This window comes from Heteronotia binoei, chromosome 4 (assembly GCF_032191835.1).
Source record: "Heteronotia binoei isolate CCM8104 ecotype False Entrance Well chromosome 4, APGP_CSIRO_Hbin_v1, whole genome shotgun sequence".
In the NCBI taxonomy this organism is placed as follows: Eukaryota; Metazoa; Chordata; class Lepidosauria; order Squamata; family Gekkonidae; genus Heteronotia; species Heteronotia binoei.
In genome coordinates this window covers 2,986,032-2,993,781 of record NC_083226.1, presented here as the reverse complement: position 1 = coordinate 2,993,781, position 7,750 = coordinate 2,986,032, and positions in this window count along the sequence as shown.

The following is a 7,750-nucleotide window of genomic DNA, read 5'->3' as shown; positions in this document are numbered from 1 at the left end:
TCAGACTTGAGAATGTGCATAGTTTGGGTAGTTCTTCATAAAGCAAGCCCATTTATAATGTTAAAAGTGTGAAAAGACATTAGAGATTACCTTGTCACTGTAACCAAGCTAATGTATTTCTAATGCATTTATTTTTAAAAGGACAAACCGAACAACCTTGTTTCAAATAACAGAATTGCCTCCAAACCAGAATTACTTTCCTTCTGGAAGCCAAGAGCAGCACACTGGCATTTGGTTTCATTCTAGAGAGGCAAAAGGCGTGTAGATTGTTTTGACAGCAAGCGTATAAACAACGGGATCCATTTCAGTTTACTATTCCAGACACTCGAGATATCAGTAACTACAAAAAGCCCAAAGCGATCCACCCTGCACATCTGGCTCCCAAAAGCCGTAGGTCCACACGAACTCTGGAAAGGGGCCCTGCTCCATCACTCCCCTAAGAAGAAGGTTTGGGCCAGGGGGTACCCAAAGATCATCCAGCCTGACTTTGTCCTATGGCTGAGTTCTTCCACACTGGGGGGACAGTGAAAGGGGGGGGGGGTCTCATCATCATTAATATAATGCTCCAACATGCAGCAGAGGCTGCCTCTAACCCTGGTTTTGTTTAGAACCGCCAGTGTGGAGGAAGAGGAAGAGGAAAAAGGAGGAGATTGGATTTATACCCCGCCCTCCACTCTGAATCTCAGCATCTCAGAGCAGCTCACAATCTCCTTTCCCTTCCTCCCCCACAACAGACACTATGTGAGGTGGGTGGGGCTGAGAGGGTTCTCCCAGAAGCTGCCCTTTCAAGGACAGACTCGCAGACTGTCCTACAATCTCCTTTCCCTTCCTCCCCCACAACAGACAACCTGTGACGTGGGTGGAGCTGAGAGGACTCTCACAGAAGCTGCCCTTTCAAGGACAGAGTCCCAGACTGGCCTACAATCTCCTTTCCCTTCCTCCTCCAAAACAGACACACTGTGAGGTGGGTGGGGCTGAGAGGGCTCTCACAACAGCTGCCCTTTCATGGACAGAATCTCAGAGCGGCCTACAATCTCCTCTCCCTTCTTCCCCCAAAACAGACACCCTGTGAGGTGGGTGGGGCTGAGAGGGCTTTCCCAGAAGCTGCCCTTTCATGGACAGAGTCTCAGACTGGCCTGCAATCTCCTTTCCCTTCCTCCCCCACAACAGACACCCTGTTAGGTGGGTGGGGCTGAGAGGGCCCTCACAGCAGCTGCCCTTTCAAGGACAGAGTCTCAGAGTGGCCCACAATCTCCTTTCCCTTCCTTCCCCACAACAGACACCCTGTGAGGGTGGTGGGGCTGAAAGGGCTCTAACAGCAGCTGCTCTTTCATGGACAGAATGTCAGAGCGGCCTACAGTCTCCTTTCCCTTCGTCCCCCACAGCAGACACCCTGTGAGGTGGGTGGGGCTGAGAGGGCTCTCCCAGAAGCTGCCCTTTCAAGGACAGAGTCTCAGAGCGGCCTACAATCTCCTCTCCCTTCTTCCCCCACAACAGACACCCTGTGAGGTGGGTGCAGCTGAGAGGGCTCTCACAGCAGTTGCCCTTTCAACGACAGTCTCAGGGTGGACTACAATCTCCTTTCCCTTCCTCCCCCACAACAGACACTCTCTGAGATGGGTGGGGCTGAGAGAACGCTCACAGCAGCTGCCCTTTCAAGGACAGAGTCTCAGACTGGCCTACAATCTCCTTTCTCTTCCTCCCCTACAACAGACACCGTGTGAGGTGGGTGGGGCTGGGAGGGCTCTCACAGCAGCTGCCCTATCATGGACAGAATCTCAGAGCGGCCTACAATCTCCTCTCCCTTCTTCCCCCACAACAGACACCCTGTGAGGTGGGTGGAGGTGAAAGGGCTCCCCCAGAAGCTGCCCTTTCAAGGACAGAGTCTCAGAGCAGCCTATAATCTCCTTTCCCTTCCTCCCCCACAACAGACACCCTGTGAAGTGGGTGGAGCTAAGAAGCCTCTCCCAGAAGCTGCCCTTTCAAAGAAAGAGTTTCAGACTGGCCCACAATCTCCTTTCCCTTCCTCCCCCACAGCAGACACCCTGTGAGGTGGGTGGGGCTGAGAGGGCTCTTACAGCAGCTGCCCTTTCATGGACAGAGTCTCAGCGTGGCCCACAATCTCCTTTCCCTTCCTCCCCCACAGCAGACACCCTGTGAAGTGGGTGGGGCTGGAGAGGGCTCTCACAGCAGCTGCCCTTTCAAGGACAGAGTCACAGAGCGGCCTACAATCTCCTTTCCCTTCCTCCCCCACAACAGACACCCTGTGAGGTAGATGAAGATATTGGATTTATATCCCGCCCTCCACTCTGAAGAGTCTCAGAGAGGCTCACAATCTCCTTTCCCTTCCTCCCCCACAACAGGCACCCTGTGAGGTGGGTGGGTCTGAGAGGGCTCTCCCTGAAGCTGCTGTTTTGGACACTTGTGAAGAGACTTTTTTTCCCCCTGAATGTTTGATAGGTCTCTATTTAAATGTCTAAGTGGTCTTTGTGAGATGTTCATCCCTTCTACATAGGGGTTTGTTTTGGTTCAAGACCAAAGCTCCCTCTAAGCCTGGGGTCCCCAACCCCCGGTCTGTGGACCAGTCCTGGTCCGTGGCCTGTTAGCAACAGGGCCATGAGTTGCATAATTATTTCATTATATATTACAATGTAGTAATAACAATAAGAAGACATCGGATTTATATCCTGCCCTCCACTCCGAATTTCAGAGTCTCAGAGTGGCTCACAATCTCCTTCACCTTCTTCCCCTACAACAGACACCCTGTGAGGTGGGTGGGGATGAGAGGGCTCTCAAGCAGCTGCCCTTTCAAGGATAACTCTGCCAGAGCTATGGCTGACCCAAGGCCATCCCAGCAGTTGCAAGTGGAGGAGTGGGGAATCAAACCCAGTTCTCCCAGATAAGAGTCTGCACACAACCACCACAGCAAACTAATAGAAATAAAGTGGACAATTGTATTGTCCCAAAACCACCACCACCACCACCACCCGGTCCCTGGAAAAATTGTCTTCCACAAAACTGGTCCTGGTGCCAAAAAGGTTAGGGACCACTGGTCTAAGCTGTGGAGCCTTGTGATCAAAAATTCTACTTCATGAGCTACCAGCATTAAAGGTGTGAGCTCCTGCATCAATTAGTTTGCACTGAGGCCGTTTTTCATGAGCTAAGACAAAAATGTGTGACCCGGATGCTAAAAAACTTTGGGCTAGCTCACATTAATTCAGCTTAGAGGGAACACTGATTGTGGCTCGGTTGTCTGCTTTCATCTTGGAATGTGACTTCTGTTTCTAAAAATTGGAGACACCAAGCTCCTTCAGCTGAGTGACTTTGATGGACTGGGGGAACTTTTGTTCGTTTGCCTGATGATCTGATGATTTGAACTTTGGTAAGAGTCCCGTGGCGCAGAGTGATAAAGCTGCAGTACTGCAGTCCGAGCTCTCTGCTCACGACCTGAGTTCGATCCCAGCAGAAGCTGGGTTTTCAGGTAGCCAGCTCGAGGTTGACTCAGCCTTCCATCCTTCCGAGGTCAGTAAAATGAGTCCCCATTTTGTTGGGGGGAAAGTGTGGATGACTGGGGAAGGAAATGGCAAACCACCCCGTAAAAAGTCTGCCGTGAAAACGTTGTGAAAGCAACATCACCCCAGAGTCAAAAACGACTGGTGCTTGCACAGGGGACTGCCTTGACCTTTTTTAAAATTGTTGGTATATGAATGACTTCGGAATTTGTACTTATGAATTGTATATATGATATAAAATTCTTTTCATAGGATAGTCTGAGTAGTTTATTATTGTTGTTTAGGTAAGACAGTGTTCAAGTGGTTGCCAGAGCCAGACTGGGGAATTCCTGGAGATTTGGGGGTGCAGCCTGGGGATTGTGGGGACCTCAAAAGTGTGCAATGCCACAGAGTCCCCCCTCCAAAGTGTCCCTTGTATCCAGAGGAACTGACCTCTATAGTCTAGAGGTGCGCTGTAATCCCGGGGGATCCCCAGGTCCCACCTGGAGGCTGGCATCCCAAGAGAAGCCTCTGAGAGGCAGTGGGCAAAGAAGGCAAGCGAGACCAGACTGGCAGGGACTGTTCCTTCTTCCAGCCCACCGTGGCAGCCTGCTTCTTTTTGCAGGTTTGTTTGTTCCTTTGTTCGTATCTCTCATCCCTGGAATCCACTGTTCAGCGTGGAGCCTTTTCCCTAGCTAGTCTTGTTGCTAGAGTCCATGCCATTTAGCAACAATACTAGCGAGACGGCACGCACTTTCCTCTGCAGTTTTAGAGGGGAGATAACGAAAGACCCCTAAGACTGACATCGAAACTGTTGGACATGTCCTCCTCTCAGGCCAATTTTACCAGGAGATACGGTCAAGGTTAATTAGTCCCTTAGCGAGCAGATTTCAGGGCCATTCCAGTCTTTCTAATTTTGAGGTCACTAGGAAGTTTCTAAAAGGAGTGAGCCCACAGGTCACAGGTCCTTGGGCAAGGCTCTTGTCAACTGCATCTAAAGTTCGCAAAGATATATTATGTTCTGAGGCCAAATTTTAATTGCTATTTTATATACCCTATTCCCTACTGTTATCTTATGTGATATTTAGAATCATAGAATCCTAGAGTTGGAAGGGACCTCCAGGGTCATCAACCCCCTGCACAATGCAGGAAACCCACAAACACCTCCCCCTAAATTCACAGGATCCTCCTTGCTGTCAGATGGCCATCTAGCCTCTGTTTCAAAACCTCCAAAGAAGGACAGCCCAGCACCTCCCAAGAAAGCCTGTTCCACTGAGGAATCACTCTAACCGTCAGGAAGTTCTTCCTCATGTTGAGCCAGAAACTTTTTTGATTTAATTTCAACCCATTGGTTCTGGTCTTACCTTCTGGGGCCACAGAAAACAATTCCGACCCATCCTCTATAGGACAGCCCTTCAAGTACTTGACAATGGTGATCATATCACCTCTCAGCCTGAGCCACCTCCTCTCCAGGCTAAACATCCCCAGCTCCTTCAACCTTTCCTCCTAGGACTTGGTCTCCAGCCCCCTCCCCATCTTCATCGCCCTCCTCTGGACCTGTTCCAGCTTGTCTAGATCCTTCTTAAAATATTTTGTAAGTATTTTAGCTTTGGTTTTTTGCTTTTGTACATTTTTTCTGATTTCTGCTGATTGTTGACTGTATGAAAATCAAATGAACGAATGAACTGCCTAAGTGGCAGGTGCCGTTTCTGCCATGACCTGACACAAATGTCAAACAAACAAAGGTGCACAGATGGACGGAGCCTGTGACACAGACACGAGGCGCTCCGGCAGCAGCGGCTGAATGGCCAAGGCCACTGGTTTCAGGTCACATCAGGGAATATTTAGTAGCAGATGTAGAGATTCCCCCCTTCGAGTGGGTATCACACAAGGTCAGTCAGCAAATCCTGCGCTAAAAATAGATGCCAGTTTCGACGTTGGTGAGATTTGCTTCGTCGTCCCCAGCGGGCTCGGAAGGTCCACGCTACCTGCCGCTCCTGGAGCCGCTCACAGGTAAGTCAGCCAGGAGGTGAGAGCGCAGGCCTGCGTCGCCCCCAAAGCACACCCTTTCCTCTGGAAAAACCAGGGCAGAAAAAGGGAGGTGAAGCCGAACGAATGGATCGCTTGGCAGATTTTTCGAGGCAGCTGTTGGCTTCTCACAAAGATTTTAGGGATGAGGCAAGAATCACACCAGAGAGTCATACATTTGGGCGTCAGTAGAGCCCATGGGACATTCCAAAACTGAGCAGAAGAACTTCCATTCCAGGGGCTGAACCTTCTGATAGCAGAGACTCACATCTGTTGGGGTTAGACGAACCCTCTGTTTTGAAGATTTTATCTTTAAGCGGGTATCTGTTTCGGAGATTATTCAATCTTGCACTGGGGATCTCAGCGTTTGAATATGATTCCTTAGGAGGACGTTTCTGTCTTCTCCCTGCATGTTGATTTGGCTCACCACCAAGGAGACAGCTTTGCATGCAGCCCTTCCCTGAGCCTCAGAGTCTGGCAGCCAGCAGATGGGTAGAGAGATGAGATTAGCAGGTGCAACTGGGTTCCCAGTCCGGTGGGGAAATCCATCCATCTCTTCCTCAGCTGCCCACTGGGTGGGGGACACCACTCTCGATGAGGGGTATATGCTGTATGATTGGCAGCACCAGGGCTTACAGATCCGGGGGGGGGGTCATAGAGCTGGAAGGGGCCATCGAGGCCATCTAGCCCACCCCTAAGCTAAATGCAAGGTCAGCATAGAGCAGGGGCGTCGAACTCATTTGTTATGAGGGCTGGATCTGACATAAATGAGACCTGGTTGGGCCGGGCCACATCTGGGGTGTGTGGCCTAATATGCAAAGGAGTTCCTGCTACAAAAAAAGTCCTGAAAAAGCAGTCTAAATCAGGGGTGTCGAACTCATGAGGGCCAAATCTGACATAAATGAGACCTGGTTGGGCCAGGCCATGTCAGGTTGGGCCAAGCCATGCCACGCCAGGCCATGTGTATACCTATTTAAGATTAGGTAGCAGCGATATAAACTTTATAAAGAACACAGATAAGCACAAAATATATATATATATTTTAAACTTAAAATATGCTTAAAATGTTAGCACTCATTGGTCTTAAAGGTGCTTTCTTTGTATCTCTCCCATGGGATCCAGGGAACTGGGCAAAGGAAGCTCTGGCTCTTTTCTTCCTTCCCCAGGGACTGGAGTGGGTGGGTGGGGAGAGAAGCCTCAGACAATAGAAGGAAGAGAGGCTTGGCTCAGAAGCTCTGCTGCGCAATTGAGCAAGCCTGGCAAAGCAAGCTGTGATGCAGAAGGAAGAAGAAGAAGATATTGGATTTATATCCTGCCCTCCACTCTGAAGAGTCTCAGAGCGGTTCACAATCTCCTTTACCTTCCTCCCACACAACAGACACCCTGTGAGATGGGTGGAGCTGAGAGGGCTCTCCCAGAAGCTGCCCTTTCAAGGACAGAGTCTCAGACTGGCCTACAATCTCCTTTCCCTTTACAATGTAGTAATAACAATAAGAAGACATAGGATTTATATCATGCCCACCACTCCGAATTTCAGAGTCTCAGAGTGGCTCACATTCTCCTTCACCTTCCTCCCCCACAACAGACACCCTGTGAGGTGGGTGGAGCTGAGAGGGCTCTCCCAGAAGCTGCCCTTTCAAGGACAGAGTCTCAGACTGGCCTACAATCTCCTTTCCCTTTACAATGTAGTAATAACAATAAGAAGACATAGGATTTATATCATGCCCACCACTCCGAATTTCAGAGTCTCAGAGTGGCTCACATTCTCCTTCACCTTCCTCCCCCACAACAGACACCCTGTGAGGTGGGTGGAGCTGAGAGGGCTCTCACAGCAGCTGGCCTTCCAAGGACAACTCCTATGAGAACTATGGCTGACCCAAGGCCATGCCAGCAGGTGCAAGTGGAGGAGTGGGGAATCAAACCCGGTTCTCCCAGATAAGAGTCCACTCGCTCAACCACTACACCAAACTGAAGGAAGCAAGAGAGGAGAAGGAAGCAGATCACAGCCAGTTGCTCGGGGGACTGATTCGGCCCCCAAACTGCATGTTTGACACCCCTGGCCTAGAGCATCCCTGACAAGTGTTAAGCAGCCGCTGCTTAAAGACGACCAGCAAGAGGAAGTTCACCACCTCGCTAGGTTGCCCCTTCCACTGCTGAACTTTCGCTGGGGGGGGGGGGGTGCGGGTGGAAATCCTAATATCCAGCCAGTTATCTTTCTTACCATAAATCCC